The sequence below is a fragment of the Pavona decussata genome, unplaced genomic scaffold (genome assembly GCF_977016875.1).
Source record: "Pavona decussata unplaced genomic scaffold, jaPavDecu1.1 SCAFFOLD_34, whole genome shotgun sequence".
Taxonomy (NCBI): domain Eukaryota; kingdom Metazoa; phylum Cnidaria; class Anthozoa; order Scleractinia; family Agariciidae; genus Pavona; species Pavona decussata.
In genome coordinates, this window is record NW_028145457.1 from 57,601 (window position 1) to 81,435 (window position 23,835).

General features: G+C 41.3%; 2 long non-coding RNA genes across 3 annotated transcripts in view; one reads left to right on the plus strand and one right to left on the minus strand.

Moving 5' to 3' along the window:
• Positions 1-13,793, minus strand: part of LOC146484268 (uncharacterized) — a 38,873-nt gene extending 25,080 nt beyond the window's left edge. Inside the window, exons 1-3 of one of the 2 annotated variants that reach the window (XR_014863642.1) lie at positions 13,457-13,712; positions 12,917-12,983; positions 12,149-12,414 (exon numbers count right to left, since the gene is read on the minus strand). This is a non-coding gene — a long non-coding RNA (uncharacterized LOC146484268). Of the gene's footprint in view, positions 1-12,148; positions 12,415-12,916; positions 12,984-13,456 lie in introns of those variants that run through there. The other variant, XR_014863641.1, reaches the window with a different exon arrangement.
• On the plus strand, positions 1,186-2,912 carry LOC146484270 (uncharacterized). Its single transcript, XR_014863625.1, has 3 exons — positions 1,186-1,565; positions 2,029-2,095; positions 2,599-2,912. It is a non-coding gene; the product is annotated as an uncharacterized LOC146484270 (long non-coding RNA).
• Positions 13,794-23,835: the final 10,042 nt, after the last annotated feature.

Here is a 23,835-nt window from a genome sequence, read left to right on the forward strand (position 1 = left end):
GTCAATTAGTAAGTGTTTTAGGCTTTAAGAGCCAATAAAATGAGTTTCTCCTCCAAAATACATGTATCATTACATTCACCTGTTCCATTCATGAGTTGGTGCACAACTAGCGCTTTGATTACACGATTAAACTTCTATTAGATATGGAGCTTTCGTGTGTGGAATGCTGGCAACAAAATCTCTGTTGAATGTTTCATTCCAAACAGAAGAGTAAGTGAAAATACCCTATCACTCCAGGCTATATTTCAGGCTTTCTGTTAGCGGTTTTTTTTTCTTTGTTTCTGCGGAGGTGTATAAAAATCATGGAACACCCGTTTTACACCGAATTCAGGACAGGACAAATTATCTGTTAATCATAAGTAAAAATAACCAGCTCAAACTACAACAGCGAACTGAAGCAAATCGTCTTCTTATATCAGCAGAAAATAAAAATTGATCGGTATCATTGTGAGACAATTGCGTAACGAAAGAAGTGTGTCAATTCATGTTTTTTTGTAACATTTTTCCAACTAGACAATGACTTATTTCTACGCTTCGTAACTAGTAATAAGTCCCAAGAACCAAATAAAGCAAACTAAATGCGTTGTGAATATTTTTCATCGCTGACAATCGTACCATTTAACAACTTTTAATATCGATCACGCGATAGGATTTATGCAAGTCCAAAGGCTACATTTTCAAAGTCGATCACGCGATTTAACATGTTGCTACATGTACAGGTTGTTAAACGGATTAGAGCTAGGGGTTCAATTCCGTTCATCAGCTGCATTTTCAACGTCGATCACGCATTTCAGCCTTCGAAAACTGCGGCTAATATACTCAACTAACATCGCATCTTACAAACACCAACTGACTGCCTCAGAATATCTAGTGTTGTTGAATGGTTTAATCAGGGATTGAACATTGCCACTGTGAATTATATATATCGCGTCTCGCAGTACTGTAAAGAGTTCATCAGTGTGAAAATAACTCGTTCAGAGTTTTAGACTTTTCAAAAACACATTAATAATTCATAAGCCCATTGACCTATCAAATGGTCGATAAAACATCATGTGCAGTGGTTTTAAAACCTGATAAAACCTCCTCCTTATTAATGTACGGTGTTTCATGTTTTTCTCGTATGCTAATTTCCAACGTTCACAAAAGCATCATTGTTATGAACTCTCTTGACACAAGCTTTTCTAGGAATGTTTTGAGGCCGTTCAAAACACTCCCAGCACGTGTTTTATCTGGTCTAAAACCACTCGCCTGCGTCTCGTGGTTTTAAATCCCGATAAAATACTGCTGCTCTTGTTTTAAACATTACCTAAACCACCCCCACTCCAGGGTTCAATGATTGCCTCATGTGACAAACTTCTCATAATCACGATGAAGCTGGATTGAATTGGATTGGTTAACTTTATTTCACGGGGTTTATTTGTGATCACTTTCTTTGCTATAAAAGTTATAACTTCCAAAGAACGAGCATCGATTTTTCTGGGCCTGCTTCAAAGTAATATTCAGCTTTCAAACAACCAGGACAGACGTTTCACTGCATATCTTCGAGAATGTCCGCAACTGACAAGGTACATATAACAATTTGTGTTTTCAAAAGAGTTTCTAATTAAAGGGTCACTGTCACGGTCATTTTGCTGTATTTTGATCAAAACTGCTCAAGACTTTTTTTCTAAAATGAAATTGCTCTTAGAGTGGCAGGAAGAAAATATTAACGGATTTCAACGGAGAAAGACAAACTATGATCAGGTTTTTAGCGACTTCTCTATAATACACAAGATGAACTTGGAAAAATTGGCCAATTTTTTTAAGTTGCAATCCATTTCCATCCTAGCCACGAGCAGCCAAACATAATTTTTACTCGTTTCGTTGCTCAAAAAGAAGGTTTGTTATTAACAAAACTGAACCATTATTTTGCCGATTCCATCGATTACAAATACGTTTTCTGGCTGTTCAAAGTGACACAAAAAATAGGTGACACTGCCCCTTTAAGTTCTCCTAATGTTCAATGCTATTCGATATGTGTTGCCGCAGATATTGCTCCGGGATGAAAACTCGCTGCAAACGGTGGAGGAGCATTCCAAAACAACCGACTTCAAAGGTAAATAAAATAGTTATCAGAAGAAGAGCCGAAAAACTGCGTACTTTACTATTAATTTAAAGGCTCAGTCATTTCCAAGCCGCATGACCAATCCCACGGGCATTCTTTGGATGTTTGTCATAATGGGGGTATTTCCCCTTTGAAGTCTACAAGTGCCCCAATTACCCCAGGTGAAGGGTTGGTGGGGGGTGGGAGGAGGGGCATCTCATTAATAATTGACTGAGCCGATAAGAGGATACACGAGTTTCATTTGGGCGCACAGTAACGATATCAAATCGGTATGACATGTTTTTTGTGGATGACAAGGGCAACATTTTCCCAAGAAGAAGGATGAATGTTAAGCATGGAAAAACTAATCCATTAGTTTAACTAATCCATTTACCATTAAGTATAATATTCGTTTGATTTTCTTGAGTGGTTTTATCTGACTGATGACTTATCAAAATAGTGGCGAAATCACTCGTCTCATTCACTTTCCCTGTACATGTTTTTGTTCTCATCAGATGCGCTGCCACAGTCATCCAAAGTGCCAGCAATGTTGCCTGTTGCATTTTTGATGTTGGAAAGTATCGAAGAAGTTCCATATCCATATAACAACCTCGCTTGTGGTGGTTGTTTGTGTTGAACCACAATTTGAAACTTATAAATTTTCGCTGCCGTAGAAGAATTGGTTGATAGTCAATTTACACAGGTTTTATTAAAAAAATCCCTAGTTTTATTGGAACAGGCATGTAATCAGATAGTGACACGTACGCATATTAAGTAATAGGGTCTCTGCAATAATTGATGAAATAAAGAACTAAAAAAGTTGAAATTATCACTTTACTGATGTGATTTACATGAGGGATTTGAGCTATATATATATGCTGATGTTTTATCGATATTACAAAATGTGCAAGGAAATGCGTACAAGCTTCGATCGGTCGAATAGAGTTCCTATATTCGTATTTGCTTACAATCCCGCTTGATTGTGCAAAATTCATGGGTTCATTTTTTACTGGTTCAACATACACTGTAGGCCCGTAAACTGGTTTTTGTCTGGGTAGGACCGTTTTCTTTTTAAACGGACCAAACCTGCCGTAGTTTAAAATGTTCACTAATTCTTTATCTTTGTCAATGTTAATTATACACTGATTACCGTATTTTATTCGATTAACCACTGGGCGCTTATTTAATTTTGGGCCCATATATCTGAGCTGATTTTCCTAGCCTGCAGAAACGACTGCTACGCAGGCTATGATCTTCCAAAAGGTGGCTACAGAAATTGGGCACATTTTGAGACTTTCTAGGCTGAAGGAACAAGCTAGTCATTAAAAAGATTTCAGTTACGGTTCATCAGAAGAAATTAAGGTCAGAAAATACTATGCAAGAGAAAAGAGAGGCTTTTCTTTGGAATTAGACATGACATTGACATCTGAGTGAAATGAAACATGACCTGTGATCCGACTAAACAAGTGTGACATTTGGCAATTATTAACGGCTCCAACGCAGCTTAAATCTCATCCCAAACCCGGTCTGTTAGCGCTCGCCTTGCTTTCTACAACACAATCGGCTTAATCGGAGCAAGACAGCGTTTTAAATTGTTTTTCTGTCTTCATTCTAGATTCAGGACGCAATGCGAATCACGCCAAACGAACATCTGGAAATTATTTGACACTCGAGACCGGAAATCCTACCCAAAATCGCACTTCTCGACTTATCGATCACTAGCCTAACAACGCTGAGTATGACTATCTGTCGTGGGTCGTGGGTGAGGGTCGTGTGTTCTGTCGTGAATTGTAATACCGTCGTGAATTGTAATACCTGTTGTGAATTGTAATAACAGTTGTCGTGAATTGTAATAACGTACCTGTTGTGAATTGTAATAACCTGCTGTCGTAATTTGTAATAATCCGAGCTGTCGTGAATTGTAATACCACGTTGTCGTGATCTGTAATAAGTCTTAAGAACAAACGATTACAAAAAAAAAAATAATAATAAAAAATGACGCAAAAACCCAACTTTTATTTTGATCCATGCGTATTTTTTTAAAAATTTGAAACACAAAATCCAGCTTATTTTCGTAACATTTGTTTACGCTTTGAAATTGAAGCAAGACAACGTTTTAACACCCAAACAGTATAATTTGTCAGGCACCCTTGGTTGGGCAAAATTATTCCACTAACCGTATTTCAGCTGCGTGACTTTTCTAACTACGACAAAAATACGCTTTTTCATAATAAAGTAATTTAAAAATACGAAAGAGATCTTGAGCGGTGAATGAATACATTTGGACAAGGAAGTCTCATTCTTTTTAAAATGCTCTGCAAGCTTGTTGTCTCAACTTATGAGAGTCACGTACATACTTTACACTCGGTTGTAAATAACAGTTCCTTGAAGACTTCTCAGAACAAAATCTTCAAAAACAACATTTGAAGAAAACATTACTCTATGCAAACAGAGATCACGCTACAGAGGTTACCACTCTCTCGGACGGTCGATATCAGCGAAAGAATGTCGGCCCTACAAAACAAACAAAAAAACGCGCAAAAACATTTTGCCGTTTGTTGCAGAATATCGCCCTTCTGTACTTTACCTAAAAACCATTCAGATGAGTAAATGGCACTTGATAGAAAATCAGCCTCTGCTAAGAGAGATCTACAAAGACCCTTCCCTACTTTCGTACAGAAAAGGGAGATCTTTGAAAGACGGCGTATTCGTAAGAGCAAATTTGAAGGTCATATTCTTCCTATCTAGGAGCCTTGTTTAGCCTGTCATTTTACCATCATTGTATAATTGTTTGTTCTTAAGACTTATTACAAATCACGACAACGTGGTATTACAATTCACGACAGCTCGGATTATTACAAATTACGACAACAGGTTATTACAATTCACGATAGGTACGTTATTACAATTCACGACAACAGCTGTTATTACATTTCTCGACAGGTATTACAATTCACGACAAGTGTTATTACAATTCACGACGGTATTACAATTCACGACAGAACAGTCGTGGGTAAATGTCGTGGGTAAAAAAATATTAAAAAAAATAAAATCAAAAAAAAAATTAAGTACAGTTGTCAGATTACTCATTTCTATGAAATATTTCAATTACCTGCTAATCCCCACAGTCAGTTAAAGGCGGATCCACAGAACACAGGCCAACACTTCAATATTTGAGAATTCATTAAAATGTCTTGGGAAAAAAATTACGAAAGAAAGAAAGGAACAAAATATGTGAAGCGACCTACCCTAGCCTGCGAATACAGCCGCCTCTCATCGCTCCCGGCCCACACAGTTGTCAGATTACTCATTTCTATGAAATATTTCAATTACCTGCTAATCCCCTTCCCCAACCCCACAGTCAGTTAAAAGGCGGATCCACAGAACCGAAACGCCCATCGGGGCCGGGAGCGATAAGAGGCGGCTGTATTCGCAGGCTAGACTTACCCCCGCCAAGTACACACCTAATCCCCATCCTCCCTCACCCCACGCCAATTGTCCCAATTCAACAGAATAAACGGACACCAGAAAGAACCTTTTTTATAAGAACGTCGAGGCTGAGATTAAACCAAAATTTTAAGAATGTATTAAGAACATTCCTCAGACTGAGAGTCGATTAAGAACATTTTTATTTTGCTAGTATGTATACTGTATAAAATCAAGGTAACAAATGTAAATTAACCAAAATACCTGAGGGAATGTTTTGTATAACATTAACAATGGTGACACACATCTCGGTTTGTCATAATCAGCAGTTCTTGATACCATATATCAGCAGGCAATGCACTTTTGATAGGTTTCCTGGTCGCGTCCAGTGACTACTAAAATACATGTAGTCATGTTATTAAGAACATCTTAAGAACGTGTTCAGCCTCAAATCGCAAGAAAATATAAGAACGTTCAGCCTCAGCTCCAAAATAAGACGTTCTTATAAAAAGAAAAAAAAAACAGAGTGTACTTCACAAAATCAGGATTGCCGTACTGCCCCTCCCCTTCCCCACGGCGGTGTCAAAAAAATCCGTGCTGATCTTGCGAATAAAAATCTAGTACTATTTCCAGTCCAGTCAGTATAAAATGAAGACTGCATTTTAAAAGGCGTATGTATGACACTAGCAAGTAATAAGTTGAAAAATTCAAAATATATCTTGTATTTGACGAATAGACGGTTTTGGTCTCTGTCTGCAATTTATACCTAGTCTGCATTTTATACCCAGTCTGCAGTCTGCATTTTATACTGACCGATCGAGAAATCGGAAACAATCAACGTGAACACGACTACAGCTGTATTTCGCATTTTGCGGCATTCAAAACTAACCTAGCACTTTTAAATTCACGAAAGTCAACGAGTGCACTTTAAAATACTTTAGGTTTGCGAATTCATATGATGCGATCTTCAAGACAGATCTTGCAATGCATCATAAATAAAAAACGAAAATCTGCAAATACAGGCGCCTATCATCGCTCGAGGCAGGAGGGACGTCCGCCGCAATCCCAGCGCAGTTTATCAAATAATATTAAATTTTCCAAAAGCTCCCTACCTTTTTTGTTTTTGTGCAACGCTACAGTTTTAATCGAATAGCTTTTAAAACTCACGCTTTTTGAAGAGAAAATCCTTGCCATTTCTTGCTCGTGTTATTGCCATATTACTTTAAGTCCCGGATTTTGAGAAAAAAATTTGAACGGGGAACAACATACAGCGGTTTTCAGCAAGAAAATAAACGAAGTCTTTGGCCGAGGGAAAAATTTCCCATAATTTCACGCTTCCCGACTAGAAATCATCCCTAAGACTTACTTTCTACGGCTAAAGACTGTCACCTCCTCAAGCAAAGCTCACAATACGCAACCCGCCTTCGCCGTCTCTGCCCGAATAACTGAAAATTACCCGCTTAGCCACAGGCAGCCCAAGCGGCGTCACTGGATCATGCATGGAGAGCGTGTAATAATTAATTAGATAGATAGATAGTTTATTTATCAAAAACCTTGCAGCCACAGGCTGAATTACGTTTGATTTACAATAAAATATATACTACAATAAAATACATGGCTAAGAAGAACTAATGTAAAAGGACAAAAATATATAACTAAAAGAAAACAATATTACATAACGGAACGATGACCTTTGAGTGCAAGCGGTATTGGGTTACAGGCAGCCGTTGAGAATTTAAGACCCATTTAAAGGCGTTATTTATAAGACTTTGTATGGGATATAAAATACTGTCGATTATGAAGCTTAAAAAACGCTAAATTTAATTTTCATTCAATAAAATGAATAAAATGGACTCACCTCTGGTGTATTTTTTTGTGTTTTGGGGCTTATTTTACCGTTTCGGGCATATTTCTTTGAAATACTCCGTCTTATGAAGGGAATGACAGTGATTTCATCCAGGCGTAGTCAATCGATAGAAATCGATATCGGAAATCAATCAATACCATCGATATCAATCGATATCAATCACCGATTGATATCGATATATCGATTGATATCTTTAATCGATAACAACCGAACTCACAGAAAAAACTTATTATCGATTGTTATCGATTGAGATAATGAATAATAATCGATAGTAATCGACAGTAATCGATAACAATCACCAATCCCAAGGAGTCCCTGGAGAAGTATTCGTTTCAAAGATGGCGTTACTATTTAGTAAACAATACGAGACCTGCGTTCAAATGGTAAAACATTTTATTATTTCAGCAGGTAGTTCTTGGTTTGGGGTTTTAAAATATTTTAACTTAGCCATTCATCCCAGCGCTGTCGATTGTATCTTGCATCTCCTTTATGGCGTTCTCGCGTAGATGAAAGTCCAACTCGATCCTATATATGCACGGACCGCATTGTAGCCCTCCCGAACGCTTCCATCTTTTGGCATAAGGCTTGTTTATTTTGCTTCATATTTCTGGCGTTGCTATAGCGAGACAAGAGGGTTGCACACCGCTACTTTGGTCGCAACTTCCTCTTCTTCTTTGAACCGCGCTGAAGCTTAACATTGGTAATTATAACATAGCGCGCGTGCATCCTAATCTAACCTATTGGCGTCATCATGGTACATTTCTCAACATACGCACGGCCGTGCGTCCATCCGATGACGTGTGCAAGTCAGATGGGGGAAGCATGCGCGCGCTGTGTTATTAAAAAAAACTTTTATAGAGAGACAGCACCATAAAAAATGTATATTTATAAGAGCTTGAAGCTTAATGAAACGTTAAGATTAAACCTATATGAGAAACCATTTTGTACAGAGAATTTTGTAATTAATCTGGAACAAAACCTGTTTTCCAGGAATCATTTACTTTATTTTCACTATGTTATAAAAGAATTGGTTCATGCTTTTAGCTGTGCGTATATCGAGTTATGGATGCACTTGGAAAGTTAATGGAGAGCACTCAAGAAGCTAAAGTTGCTCTCGGCTACGCCTCGAGTAACTCTTACGCTTCTCTCGTGCTCTCCAAACTTCCCGCGTGCATTCATAACTCGATATACGCACGCCAAGCATGAACCAATTCTTAAATTCTGTTATTGCTCTTGTTCTTTTAGTATCAGTTTGTTGATTTTTGCATTGCATATCCACGATTGAATGACTCAATAAAACCATAGAAAATATATCGTGTCACAGAAAATTTGAAGAAATGACACTGTAGGAACTAAACAAGTATCTCCAAAAGTTTTATTTGTCTGCAAGGCTGAGTGAGACAGAACTTTCTACAATAAGAAATCACAAGATTTTAAAATTTCATACCATTTGTCGGTAATCTTGACCCAGATCTCCCACGGTCAGGCGGAGGGGAGATCTCACATTTCGACATTCCCGAACCAACTGAGATCAGGGTACGAGATTAATTTGTCGGTATATTGTGAGAAATAAAATAAGTTTTTGGTCAACTAGTTGTTCACCTTGTGTGGTATATACTAAACAATTAATATTATTCACCTCAGTGTCAGTGAAATTGATGGATATTTATGTCCATCACTATTCACCTCCACTTCGGTGAATAATTGTTAACTATTTCATTCCAGATCACCTTTTCAATGAAGAGAATACTGCACTAGATCATGTCACTCAAAGAGAGGATGTACAATTTTGTATACAAGATATACAAGTACACTGGATAGAGAGCAGGGCAGATATCTCTTTCCTAGTTACGCTTTTTTAGCTTTGCATAAGACTAGTTCCACAATGTTGGCCTGCATTGTATCTAATGTTATACATTTATACTTGCCTTGCAAATAGAATGGTGTAATTCACCCAAATGTGGGGTGGCCCATTGCTTAATTATAATAATAATAATAATAATAATAATAATAATAATAATAATAATATGAACCAAGGAGAGAGAAAACCAGGGCTGAAAGGGGTGGGAAACAGAAGAGAAGGGATGGCAACTGGGAGAGAAGTGGGTGGAAACTGGGAGAGAATGGGTGGGTACTGGGAAGGAAGGGGGTGGAACTGGGAGAGGAGGGGTGGGAACTAAGGGGGAAGAAGTGGGAACTGGGAGAGAAGGGGTGGGAACTAAGAGGGAAGGGTGGGAACCGGGAGGGAAGGGGTGGGTACTGGGAGGGAAGGGCTAAGGGGGTAGGAACTGGGAGAGAAGGGGGTGGATACGGGGAGAGAAGGGGTGGGAACTAAGAGGGAAGGGGGTTAGAACTGGTAGAGAAAGGGGTGGGAGCTGTGAGAGAAGGGGTGGGAACTGGGAGTGAAGGGGTGGGAACTAAGAGGGAAGAGGTAGGACCTGGGAGAGAAGGGGTGGGAACTGGGAGGGAAGGGGTGGGAACAAAGAGGGAAGGGGGTAAGAACTGGTAGAGAAGGGGGTACGAACTGGTAGAGAAGGGGAGGCAACTGGGGGAGAAGGGGTGGGAACTGGGAGGGAAGGGGTGGGAACTAAGAGGGAAGGGAACTGGGAGAGAAGGGGGTGGGAAGGATATGATAGGATAGGATAACTTTATTTATACACGGTTCCACAATTGAGCTCCACTGTATGAGAAACTTTTCTTCAAATAATCAATGCGCGGTTGTGGAGGAGTTAGTTGAAAATCTTGTGGAGTGGGTGGTGTTTTGGAAAGCATTTGTCGACGATGTGCAGGAACTTTCTTCCAAGGTTAGTTTTGATGTTTGAATTGAAAGGTGGATTGTACCATGTGATGTTTCTTGTTCTTTTTCTTTTGTTTTTCCGGGCCTGTTCTTGCGGTGGGTTGTATGTTAGCTTGTAGTTATATCCACTTTCTGTGAGAGCTTTCTGGTAAGGGGCAATGGATTCGTCAAATATTTCTTTGCTGGATGAGATGGCAGTTAACCTTTTGTTAATATTGAGGGGTATGATTTTTAGCACTGCTGGGGGGTGATTGCTCTGATCTGTTGATGGACGCTGTTCTTGCGGTGTATATCTATATCGACGCTAGAAGAGATCGTAGGCTTACGCACCACGCAGTCAAATATGGCCCGAGTATAAGCTGATAACAGTTTCTTGTTTTTTTCTTTTACTTCGTGGGCGATCATTCTTACATTTTTAAACCGTGGAAACACTCATTTTTCATTGGCGGGAATTAATGACTTAATTAGGTTTTTTCTCTGGTGTCACGTATCAAGAAATATAAAATTTGCATTTTGACAAGGACGTCACTTCATTCCAACTAAACATTCAACTTTTTCGTTAGCAGTAAATGTTTAGTTTCTGTATTGTAGTTTCCGATTCCGGATTCCGGCTTTTAGTGCTGCCGAGTATAAAGTCCCAAGCACCAACTAAATAAAGCAAAATAAATGCTTTGTGAATATTTTTCATTGCTGACAATTTTATCATTTTAAAACAATTTTCACTATCGATGACGCGATTCGATTCATCCAAGTCCAAAGCCTACATTTTCAAAGTCGATCACGCGATTTACCAAGTTGCTACATGTATATGCACGTTGTTGAACGGAATAGAGCTAGGGGCTCAATTCCGTTCAACAACGTGCAAGTCAAAAGACTACTACATTTTACACAGACTTCTACTTTTTCCTAGAAGAAGGAAGAACGTTAAGCATCCAAAAACTAATCCATTTAAGCCTTTACCGTAAAGTAGATTGATTTTCTTGAGTGTTTTTATAACAAACACCATTTCTTTTGTTCAGTAGTTTAGTTTGCTTTATTCGGTTCTTGGGACTTATTACTAGTTACGAAGCGTAGAAATAAGTTATTGTCTACTTGGAAAAATATTACAAAAAAACATGAATTGACACACTTCTTTCGTTACGCAATTGTCTCACAATGATACCGATCAATTTTTATTTTCTCCTAATATAAGAAGACGATTTGCTTCAGTTCGCTGTTGTAGTTTGAGCTGGTTATTTTTACTTATGATTAACAGATAATTTGTCCTGTCCTGAATTCGGTGTAAAACTCAGTTTATTGGCTGTTAAAGCCTAAAATACTTACTAATTGACGCCATTAGTACACCATAATAACCAGATTGCTGGATTTGAGAACGTGGTCAATCTTGAAAGTGGTAGCCTCTAAACCGGCGAGATTAGTCGCCTTTAGCGGTGAAAGGGTTAATAATTACACTTTTGAATACAGGACCTTGAATTGCTTAGCAAGGTTGAAATGACTTTGCTGTATAATAAGCACATTGCAATTATTTTTGTATTATTTTACAAGGGCTTATTTTTCAGTCAGTATCCCACCTATATGTGAAATATGTTTACTTCAATTCAAGCTGTACAAGCTAAGATTTGCGTAATAGAAACGTATTCTCCCTTAGCAAGTGTAGAACTACTACCTATGGGCTATGCTCCTTTTCATGTGTTTTCAACCAAGCAATGGAATGCTCTTCCTGAAAAGTTAAGGATCAGTACTTTTTCTGATTTCAAGAGACGTGTACAAAGCCAGGATACTTTTGCCCAGTAAAACGAATTTGTAAAATTATAGTTACCAGTTTTAGATGTCTTATTTATGCAAATACGAATATATGAACCCTATTCGACCGATCAAAGCTTGTGCGCATTTCTTTGCACATTTTGTAATATCCATAACATCAGCACATATATAGCTCAGATCCCCCATACAAATCACACAAATACAGTAATAATTTCATTTTTTTTTTGTTCTTTATTTCATCAATTATTGAAGAGATCTGATTACATGCCTGGGATTTTTTAAATAAAACTTGTGTTAATTGACTATCAATCAATTCTTCTACGGCAGCGAAAATTTATAAGTTTCAAATTGTGGTTCAACACAAAAGACCACAACAAGCGAGGTTGTTATATGTATATGGAACTTCTTCGATACTTTCCAACATCAAAAATGCAACAGGCAACATTGCTGGCACTTTGGATGACTGTGGCAGCGCATCTGATGAGAACAAAAACATGTACAGGGAAAGTGAATGAGACGAGTGATTTCGCCACCATTTTGATAAGTCAACAGTCAGATAAAACCACTCAAGAAAATCAAACGAATATTATACTTAACGGTAAATGGATTAGTTAAACTAATGGCTTAGTTTTTCGATGCTTAACATTCATCCTTCTTCTTAGGAAAATGTTCCCCTTGTCATCCACAAAAAACATGTCATACCGATTTGATATCGTTACTGTGCGCCCAAATGAAACTCGTGTATCCTCTTATCGGCTCAGTCAATTATTAATGAGATGCCCCTCCCCCCACCCCCCACCAACCCTAACCTGGGGTAATTGGGGCACTTGTAGACTTCAAAGGGGAAATACCCCCATTATGACAAACGTCCAAAGAATGCCCGTGGGATTGGTCATGCGGCTTGGAAATGACTGAGCCTTTAAATTAAAAGTAAAGTACGCAGTTTCTCGGCTCTTCTTCTGATAACTAATTTATTTACCTTTAAAGTCGGTTGTTTTGGAATGCTCCTCCACCGTTTGCAGCGAGTTTTCATCCCGAAGCACAATCTGCGGCAACACATATCGAATAACATTGGACATTAGGAGAACTTAAAGGGGCAGTGTCACCTATTTTTTGTGTCACTTTGAACAGCCAAAAAACGTATTTGTAATCGATGGAATCGGCAAAATAATGGTTCAGTTTTGTTAATAACAAACCTACTTTTTGAGCAACGAAACGAGTAATAATTATGTTTGGCTACTCGTGGCTAGGATGGAAATGGATTGCAACTTAAAAAAATTGGCCAATTTTTCCTAGTTTATCTTGTGTATTATAGAGAAGTCGCTAAAAACCTGATCATAGTTTGTCTTTCTCCGTTGAAATCCGTTAATATTTTCTTCCTGGCACTCTAACAGCAATTTCATTTTAGAAAAAAAGTCTTGAGCAGCCCTGCGCAGTTTTGATCAAAATACAGGAAAATGACCGTGACAGTGACCCTTTAATTAGAAACTCTTTTGAAAACACAAATTGTTATATGTACCTTGTCAGTTGCGGACATTCTCGAAGATATGCGGTGAAACGTCTGTCCTGGTTGTTTGAAAGCTGAATATTACTTTGAAGCAGGCCCAGAAAAATCGATGCTCGTTCTTTGGAAGTTATAACTTTTATAGCAAAGAAAGTGATCACAAATAAACCCCGTGAAATAAAGTTAACCAATCCAATTCAATCCAGCTTCATCGTGATTATGAGAAGTTTGTCACATGAGGCAATCATTGAACCCTGGAGTGGGGGTGGTTTAGGTAATGTTTAAAACAAGAGCAGCAGTATTTTATCGGGATTTAAAACCACGAGACGCAGGCGAGTGGTTTTAGACCAGATAAAACACGTGCTGGGAGTGTTTTGAACGGCCTCAAAACATTCCTAGAAAAGCGTGTGTCCAGAGAGTCCATAACAATGATGCTTTTGTGAACGTTGGAAATTAGCATACGAGAAAAACGTGAAACACCGTACATTAATAAGAAGGAGGTTTTATCGGGTTTTAAAACCACTGCACATGATATTTTATCGACCATTTGATAGGTCAATGGGCTTATGAATTATTAATGTGTTTTTGAAAAGTCTAAAACTCTGAACGAGTTATTTTCACACTGATGAACTCTTTACAGTACTGTAAGACGTGATATATATAATTCACAGTGGCAATGTTCAATCCCTGATTAAACCATTCAACAACACTAGATATTCTGAGGCAGTCAGTTGGTGTTTGTAAGATGCGATGTTAGTTGAGTATGTTAGCCGCAGTTTTCGAAGGCTGAAATGCATGATCGACGTTGAAAATGCAGCTGATGAACGGAATTGAACCCCTAGCTCTAATCCGTTTAACAACCTGTACATGTAGCAGCATGTTAAATCGCGTGATCGACTTTGAAAATGTAGCCTTTGGACTCGCATAAATCCAATCGCGTGATCGATATTAAAAATTGTTAAATGGTACGATTGTCAGCGATGAAAAATTTTCACTACGCATTTAGTTTGCTTTATTTGGTTCTTGGGACTTATTACTAGTTACGAAGCGTAGAAATAAGCCATTTTCTAGTTGGAAAAATGTTACAAAAAAACATGAATTGACACACTTCTTTCGTTACGCAATTGTCTCACAATGATACCGATCAATTTTTATTTTCTGCTGATATAAGAAGACTATTTGCTTCAGTTCGCTGTTGTAGTTTGAGCTGGTTATTTTTACTTATGATTAACAGATAATTTGTCCTGTCCTGAATTCGGTGTAAAACGGGTGTTCCATGATTTCTATACACCTCCGCGGAAACAAAAACAAAAAAAAAACCGCAAACAGAAAGCCTGAAATATAGCCTGGAGTGATAGGGTATTTTCACTTACTCTTCTGTTTGGAATGAAACATTCAACAGAGATTTTGTTGCCAGCATTCCACACACGAAAGCTCCATATCTAATAGAAGTTTAATCGTGTAATCAAAGCGCTAGTTGTGCGCCAACTCATGAATGGAACAGGTGAATGTAATGATACATGTATTTTGGATTTTGTCTAAACTTTGTTATTTGCTTATTCCTTGCCCAATGAAACTAGATACATGTGAAAAACTTTGGTTGCCTTAACTCTTTTACTGCCAAATTTCTTGGACTCTCTGGACAATTATCTCGATGGAGATGACCAAAACGGATTTAGTTGTCCTATATGAAGATCTCCTTTGAAATGTTCGCTGCTCTGCAATAACGAGGACTCAAGTTTTTTTGTGACGTCACCTATTTGAACTGTTGTTGTTACAAACACATTCTAATCGGTAAGTAGTCGGTTTATAAGTGTACTTTCGGGCCATTTTCCTTGGCAGAAGCTCCCAGGCTGGCATCATAAAGCTGGAATAGAGAGTAGAGGCAATCCTCTGAAAGAATCCAGAGGTAAGAGATGATTTCATAAGGACTGTGACGCCAAAAGTGTTCTATTGAGTCATGGTGGCTCACGAGTGAAGTTGTCTCTCTGGCCGTTCTGTGGCTGGATTCTTGGACCTACCAAGACAATTTGGGCGAGATTTGACTTGCAACTCACAACACTCACTCAATGTAGAAAACGATGTGTGCGATATTTTGCCAGTAGGACCGCGTGGCTTGACACTCATAAAAAAAACTACAGAATTTAGATGGCGGGACTTCCATTTCGTCGTTGTATCGAAATTACCCAGAATGCAACTCGGACGGCAAAGGGGAAATCACGGGCTTTGAAAAGTACTATATCCCAACCCATGCTTACAGTAAAAGATAGGGCGAAAACCCGTAGAAGGGCAAAAGGTGAGTGAGACAAGGGTCGGGACATAGGGATGGGCGGGTGGGGTTCGTAAGCCCAGGTTATGCCCCATAGCCCAGCGAAGCTTCGAAAGCTCAAGTACACCTTCGGCTGCTACCAATGAGTTGAGTAAAAGACGATATCTCGAGGTAAGATAATATCTTTTACAGTGCGCATGACTCGGGACAGTACTATATCCCAACCCATGCTTACAGTAAAAGATCGGGCGAAAACCCGTAAGCAGGTACTACTGGATTCGCACTCCCTCCTAACTAGGTCCTATGCCAAACCCAATCCCATTCCCAACCCTCGAAGATCCCGGGAAATAACCACGAGGTGGGAGTAGATGTAACAATCGTGTTTAATGAGGTTACTCAGATTACATGCTAAATGTTCCGCTTTCTGGGTGACTTGCGTAGTGGCGGAGAGGCCGCGCTGGACAGATGAGGGGGGAAGGCAGGTTCAAAACCGTGAAGCTGATTGAGCTCGTCATAACGTGAGGATGTGTCTGGGGTAGCCAGGGACATCCGTGCCGCAACTGAGTCGGTTTGGAGCGACTTGTGAAGCTGCAGGTAATATTTAGCCATGCGGTGAGATTTCCATCCCACATGCTCTACGATGTCGTCCAAGGCACACCCCGTAACAGCCATGGTAATGGCCCCCCCGCAGCGAAAACTATAGAGGGTCTTGTTGGAGAGACCCGCTGCTTGTAGGTAGCTCTTTAAACGGGCTTCAGCAGCATCCGTGGAAAAAGGGTCGATGAGAACGGCGTTGCCACGCGTGGCACGGAACAGAGGGCCGCTATGAACAGAGACCTTAATCGCCGTACATATAGAAATGTAGTCGTCCAACGCCTTAACAGGGCAAATGGTGGGGTTTGGATGCCTCGCTACGGCAAAAACCCTGGAATCGCCGGACCGGAGAGTTTTCCCGAAAATATGATTAAACAGTATTCCCTTGTCGTTGGGGAATCGTAAAATTTCGGCTGCCTTGATGTTGGCGAGATCTGAAGGGCGGTCACCAGAAAAGAAATGTAGCTTGAAATAGGCTGAGTCTCTTGCAAGAATGTAGAGGTGGATAGGGTCAGTACTGGCTGTATGCAGTTTTCCGTTGATCACTTTGCAAAGGGCTACTAAGTCACCAATAAAGAGTGGTTCTGCTTGTTTCGGGATGGCTTGCGCACGTAACTGTTCTTCCGTCACCGCTTTGAGGTAGCGTTTCACCGCGGGGTGTGCTGCGGGGTTAGGCGTGATGGTAACTGAAATGGTGGTGTCGGTGGTCTCCAGATGATCACGTAGGATGGCTCGCAACTGACCTATGTAGGAGTCAACCGTTTTAAAAGCAAGACGACGAGGGCAGCTGCAGGAAGACGTGGTTTTTGAGGCCCTCCCTTGAAAGGGGCAACTCTCCCGGTGAACTTTAGTCTTTGAATCCTTGTCCTTCCAAATCAAAAAAATATATAATGTCTCTTGGAGACACGCTGTTGAGGGATTTTGGCGGAGATGACCTCCCAAGGAAAGAGGTAAATTCAATCTCCAGGGCACTGCGCTTCCGTCTATACTTAGAGGATGCAAGGTTGTGTTCTAAGGTCTCCCAGCGTGCCGCAAGGGGACACTGGTCAATAACAGACATCTGGTTGTCCTTGTTGGGAGGGGTATCTGGCTGTCGTGGTGTGCCACATTGTTGACAGAAGAGGTAATGTAGGTCGTTTGGCGCAAAGCAGCGAGAACATTCCGTTTGGATAACAGGTTTCCAGAGCATGTATGTCTGGAGTTCAGGCTGAAGGAAAGAAAGGCCAAATTGGTTATTGGTTATCTCCTCTTATAAGAAAAAGCCATAAATCCCATGGCAACGGGAGTTGGCGTGGTTGATGAAACCCGTGTTGCTTAGATGGCCAGAGCAGAACCTCGTGGTTCCCCTTTTTGCCTAGTAAGTGCCGCTCGTTCGCGCACCGACAGAGTACGGGCCACCAATATGGTCTGGGAATGATACCTGGGACGAGAATGGTTGCCTTCGCCTTTGAGGATAACAGGTGTTGAATTGCAGAGCCAATAAGATATATAGGAGGGAATAAGTAACCGTTTTCCTCCCTTCCCTGCTCATCAAGGCGTGGGTTGTGTGCAAAGAAATTTACCCCGGTGGACAAAGCGGTGGGGTGAGGGGTGTAGTGGCGAAGACACTGACTGTTAGAGAGGTCAATAGAGTGGGGGCCAGCGAGAGCTTCCACGCGTTCCCAGAAATTTGGAGCCAGCATGACGTCAGCGTCTGACCACTCCCTTGAGGGTTGATCTGCGGGGCTTAAGGCACTCGGTACCCACTCTACGTGAAGAGCTATGTTAAGGCGGAGGGTGGTCTCAAAGATTTGCTTTAGAACGGAGTTTACGCCTTGATTTCTACAACCCTCTCGCAGCCATGCATGATAGAGTACTTTATTGTCAACCAACATGTCCACCCGTGCGTTCTCTAAGTGCGAGGAAAAGGTTTGAAGGGCACTGAGCAAGGCGAAGGCTTCTTTAACAGCAATATCTTTGTGTCCTAGATCTTCACTGAAATAGTCGCCAGTAGTCTCTACCCCTCCAGGAAGAGATAAAGTTGCACCCCAGCGAGATTGTGAGGCGTGGGACCCTAGGAGTTTTACAACTTTGTGTTCTTCGGCGCGCCAAGGGACACACCCCGTCCATGAGTCCAGGAAACGCCAGTGAAGAATTTCTGCGCGTAAATCTCCCTCGAGTTTTATCGGCACCCCTAGCCTTTGACAACGTGAAATCGCCCGGGCGACCACCCGAGTATACAGCTGTGCTGCGGGAACCATGAGGGTAAGAAATATGCATTTACCCTGAAAACGTTGCAACATGTTTAGAGTGACCCGCTCAAGGGACAAGATTTCTTCCCGCAGAGCGATGAACTTCTCCTTTTTATCCTCTGGAATAGAGAAAGTTTGACGTATAGTGTCAACCAGGTGCCCCAGGAATATTAACCGCTGCGTAGGGATATGAACACATTTGGAGATGTGCAACTGAAGTATCCTAGCTGGGTTAAAAGGGTTGCAGCCACGAAGAAGGCACAGTTCGCTGCCTCGAAACTTGAAGCTCGCCTACACTTTGACCCCCATAACTCGCCAAGGTGACGATCGTCCATGTACTGAGAGCATGGGATGCCATAATTTCTCAACGCATGCGTTGCCACCTGACCCAATGTTTGGTAAATATAGGGACTTTCTTTCCATCCCTGGGGAAGCGTTCGCCACACGAGCCACCAGCCTCCCCACTCGGCACCCATGTAGGGCAAGCTATCCGGGGATAGGAGAAAATGGTCAAAACCCGATTTATCGTCTAGTTTGGTGTGATAAGAGTCACGAGACAAATAGCGTGGTAAATTAACCACTTGGTCCAGGGAGAAAGGGCAATGACGCATAAAACAATTAAGATACTGTTGATTATGAACTAAACGAGGCTCGGAAGGCTCAATACTGAGAGGCATGACAACAGCTGGCGGAGGGCTCTCTCCTACTCTGCCCCACACTTTTATAGCCCGCATGGCTATCTTTTGTTCAATCTCTCTCGAGATTATATCGCGATAAAATTTGCACTTTTTATTGTTCGAATAGTACTTATTGGGGGGGGGGGGGGGGGAACAGTGATTGAATTGTTCTTGACGATAATTCCCTTTGAAGGGGATGATGAACTGTTTAAATGAGATTCCATTTTTTAACTATCCAAGGATCAAGTCCCTCTGGGGATGATCCTGGGTTAACCGATCCCAAATGGCAAGGTGACGATGGGGTTCCCCCGCCATAAACACTTCAGGGTCCCGTACCCAGACATCTGCAGCGGAGGCATTTATGGCGCCGCTTACTACCGCATCAATCGATGGCTCGGCGGATGAGTAGCTCGGTCCTCCCTTCCCAAAGGGCCATTTCGTAAAGCGTAGTTCGCACTGCTGAAAACGTCGTTCAGCCTCTAAGGGACGAAAATCGCAATCCAGTTCCCATTTGGGGATGGCCGGGTTCTAAAGAAAAAGGACAAAGGACGCGTGACAAAAAGCTCCTAGGAAAGGGAGGACCGACTCATCCCGCCACTTGAATACAAGCAGCTGAAGGTTTGATTACCAGACAGTAGATCTAAGCTCGGATGAATCGGTCAACTGAACTTGAACAGACGAAAGATAATGTAAGACAGCGTGTGTCATGGAAACTAGGACAACGTAGAGAGAAGTACACAGGTAATTACATGAATACATAACCAAGCTTTATTATTCAATCTGTGCGCGGCTTTTTGGGGGGTGGTTGCTCGCGCCGTTTACGGCAATCACGGGCGAAGTGGCCAGCTTCGCCACAAGCAAAACATTTGTCTCTAGATGCACCCCTGCGGCGGTCAGTCATGTCGCGTCTGAAACCTTGGGAGCTTCGATAGCGTTCCCCACGAAACTGCACTGGTTGCCTGGAGGTGGATCGCTGTTCGTATCGACGGACAAGTTTGTCGGCCTCTCGCTCAGCTTCAGATGCCAAACAGGCAAAGATGGTGGCACGTAGATCGACCTGGCGACCAGCTTGTTTAGCAAAGGCGAGTCTGTCCCATAGAGCTGACAGTTGTGCTGTGTCGTCCGCCTTTGACAAGCGTGCCTCGTCTAAAGTGGCCCGTAGTTTGTTCAGGGCAACTGTTTCGTTGAAATCGATGGCGTGACAATAGACTTTACGTTCGTCACGCATACGGCTGAACCTCCTTGTGTGGTCGGTCCCTTTCAGAGAACTTATCTCCCCTTTCAGCTCTTTTACCAGGCCGACAAGTTCCTGAGTGTAAACGGAATGACAGGAAATAAGAAAACAGATAACAAATCAAACAGATGTGTAAGACATTACTTTATAACACGGAACACGCTAACAGGAAATTCCTTCCTATCGGAGGTGCTCTTAAATCTAGCGATATCACGCTTCACGAATTGATGTACTCAATTTTTCCAGGTAAGCAAGGGAATACCCGCCAAAATAGCTTGCGAAAAAACAAACGGTTTCAATAAGTCCGCCTCGGCAATGTCCCTGTCAGTGGGGTAGGTGCAAACCAGACTTCCGCTCTCTCGGTCGCACATTAGTGTAACCTTTATAGCACGATGCATGGCGGCTCTCTGTGTGGTAGCTACATTTTGAGCACTGAATTAAACTGTGCAGCGATCCAAGCCAGTTTTGTGTTGGTCGCACGATAGGGGACACAATCATGACACGTTACCACACGCGGTGGTCTATCTTAGTCACACGATACTAACTGTATCACATGCACGTTTTATAACACGCCAGTTTTCTGTGTTGGTCGCACAATACGTCACACGCCAGTTTTCTGTGTTGGTGGCACAATACATCACACGACAGTTTTCTGTGATGGTCGCACAACAAAACCCAAATTGACAGCTCTCAGAAAATGATAACATGAATTTGTGTACAACCCTACTAAACTGCAGAGGCCAAAAGACTGGGAATGGCAAATTAGATGATGCCGGTCGACATAGAAAAAACAAGACACGAACTTGTCAATAAGATGCTTAGTAAACCATACGGACTGGGGTACAGATATCCAGGCATGATAATCGCGTACTGATAAGAAACTAAGCTAGAGCAGCAAGGCATCGCTGCACGCAACTAAAACCCGAACGCGGCACAATGATATCCAGCTATGATAAGCACGTACTGATAAGAAAATAAGCTAGAGCAGCAAAGGCATTGCTGCACACAACTAAACACCGAACGCGGCACAATGAGATAATGGGTGTAACCAAGAGAAAACTGTGCAATGGGACATAGTAAGGCGAGAAACGAAACCACACAGTTAGCTGACTGAATTAACACCCAAAGGGTATCCCACAGAGAAAGGGTGGCACAGTAAAAAGACCTGCCCTGGTAATTCGGGGCGCAAAAACATATCAGAATGGACCGAAAGGCCATTATAGTTGCAAAACCACTAACTACTGTGCGTGCTGTAAGTAAAGACAGGCTAACCTGATAAGAGGCTTTTGAATGGCTCACCGACGGAGCTGAAGGGCCCGCGGCTCCTTGATCAGTTTGTTAGGCCGACACTGTTGCAGTTGTCGACGCTGCAGGCGTTGTGGTGGTGGTGGCTGACCCAGGAGGGGGTGTAGGGTTTGCGGCCAAAATGGTGGCGACGCTCGCTCCTGGTGCTTGAGGAGTCTGACTCATGCTAATGGCGGTAATTTGCAGAGCGCGAAGGAACACGTCCGGCGAGCACGGTGTGTTGAGTAAAAGACGATATCTCGAGGTAAGATAATATCTTTTACAGTGCGCATGACTCTGGACAGTGGCTCGAATCAAATGGCTCAGTGATGTTCAAACAGCTGTACGAGTGAGAGGCAAAATTGGAGATAAATGCTTAATCATGAGATTAAAGTTTGCTGTCATAAAGAAATTTTGGTTTTAAAATGAGATTTTGAATTAAAAAATTGGAAGCAAAGATGTGTGTTTTTCAGCTTTCCTCGATGCCGCAGAAAACGGGCATTTTTGGTTTTGCTTGAAAATAAATGTTGATATGGAACGGCAAACGGAGGATAAACTCAGTTTATTGGCTCTTAAAGCCTAAAACACTTACTAATTGACGCTATTAGTAGACCATAATAACCAGATTGCTGGATTTGAGAACGTGGCCAATCTTGAAAGTGGTAGCCTCTAAAACGGCGAGATTAGTCGCCTTTAGCGGTGAAAGGGTTAATAATTACACTTTTGAATACAGGACCTTGAATTGCTTAGCAAGGTTGAAATGACTTTGCTGTATAATAAGCACATTGCAATTATTTTTGTATTATTTTACAAGGGCTTATTTTTCAGTCAGTATCCCACCTATATGTGAAATATGTTTACTTCAATTCAAGCTGTGCAAGCTAAGATTTGCGTAGTACAAACGTATTGTCCCTTAGCAAGTGTAGAACTACTACCTATGGGCTATGCTCCTTTTCATGTGTTTTCCGCCAAGCAATGGAATGCTCTTCCTGAAAAGTTAAGGAACAGTACTTTTTCTGATTTCAAGAGACGTGTACAAAGCCTGGATACTTTTGCCCAGTAAAACGAATTTGTAAAATTATAGTTACCAGTTTCAGATGTCTTATTTTTATTTATCTTTTTTTCTGGAATTGTTTTGTTTCTGTCAACGTTACATATTTCTCGGAGATATTAAGGGCAAGTTAAGGCCGATTTAGACGGTACAACTGTTGCTTAATACTGTCGCATGCGATTTCTAGAGCGCGCACTGCTAGCCTGTTCAATGTTCCTAGAGAGAAGCGCGAAGGACAGGACGAGGGGACGAAAACGAGGGCGACTGAAGGAGAGAAAAACAGATAAAGAAGAAGAGCCTGTAATCGTTTTCTTAAACACCTCATGCCGCCTATTTTTTCCAAAATGTGTCAAAATGTCAAACTTTTTATTGTCACGGGAGACCCAAAAGTCTAGGAGACATCTTGTACACGCGAAACTTAAACCTTTACGTTCTCAAGGGTGCAAACCACCGGGAACTGTTAAATGTGGAGGTAGACGATGTCAGGTCTGTGAGCATCTTACCATAGGGGACAGTTTCGAGTCAACTAAAACTAAAACTAATTGTAATTCTAGCAATGTTGTCTATTTGTTGTGTTGTAAAGTGTGTAGGATTTGAGTCATCTCTGTACTACCCCAGCGTGATGTAAGAGGAACGTCACGTGTGTTGCAAAATTGGTTTTAAAAGACGGTAGTCAATATCCCTTTTATATTGTTTTCGGCCTGTTGGTGTTAGCTTTTGCACTGAGTTTTTGTCTTGTTGAAGCGAAATAAACTTGTTATCCCTTGTTTTGTTGTTCTCTTAAAATGTTCTCGCTTACTGAAAATGTTGGGAAAATAATAAGCGCCCACCACCCTCGCGAGAATAAGCGCCCACCCTTATGGGACCAAAATAGAATAAGCACGCAGCGGTTAATCGAATAAATACGGTAATCAGTGTACATCACTGAAGAAGCTAAAAAAATTAAAAAGCTGAAAAGAAAACGATCCTACCCAGACAAAAACCAGTTTACGGGCTTGCAGTGTATGTTAAACCAGTTCTTAATGAGCCCGTGAATTTCCCACAATCAAGCGGG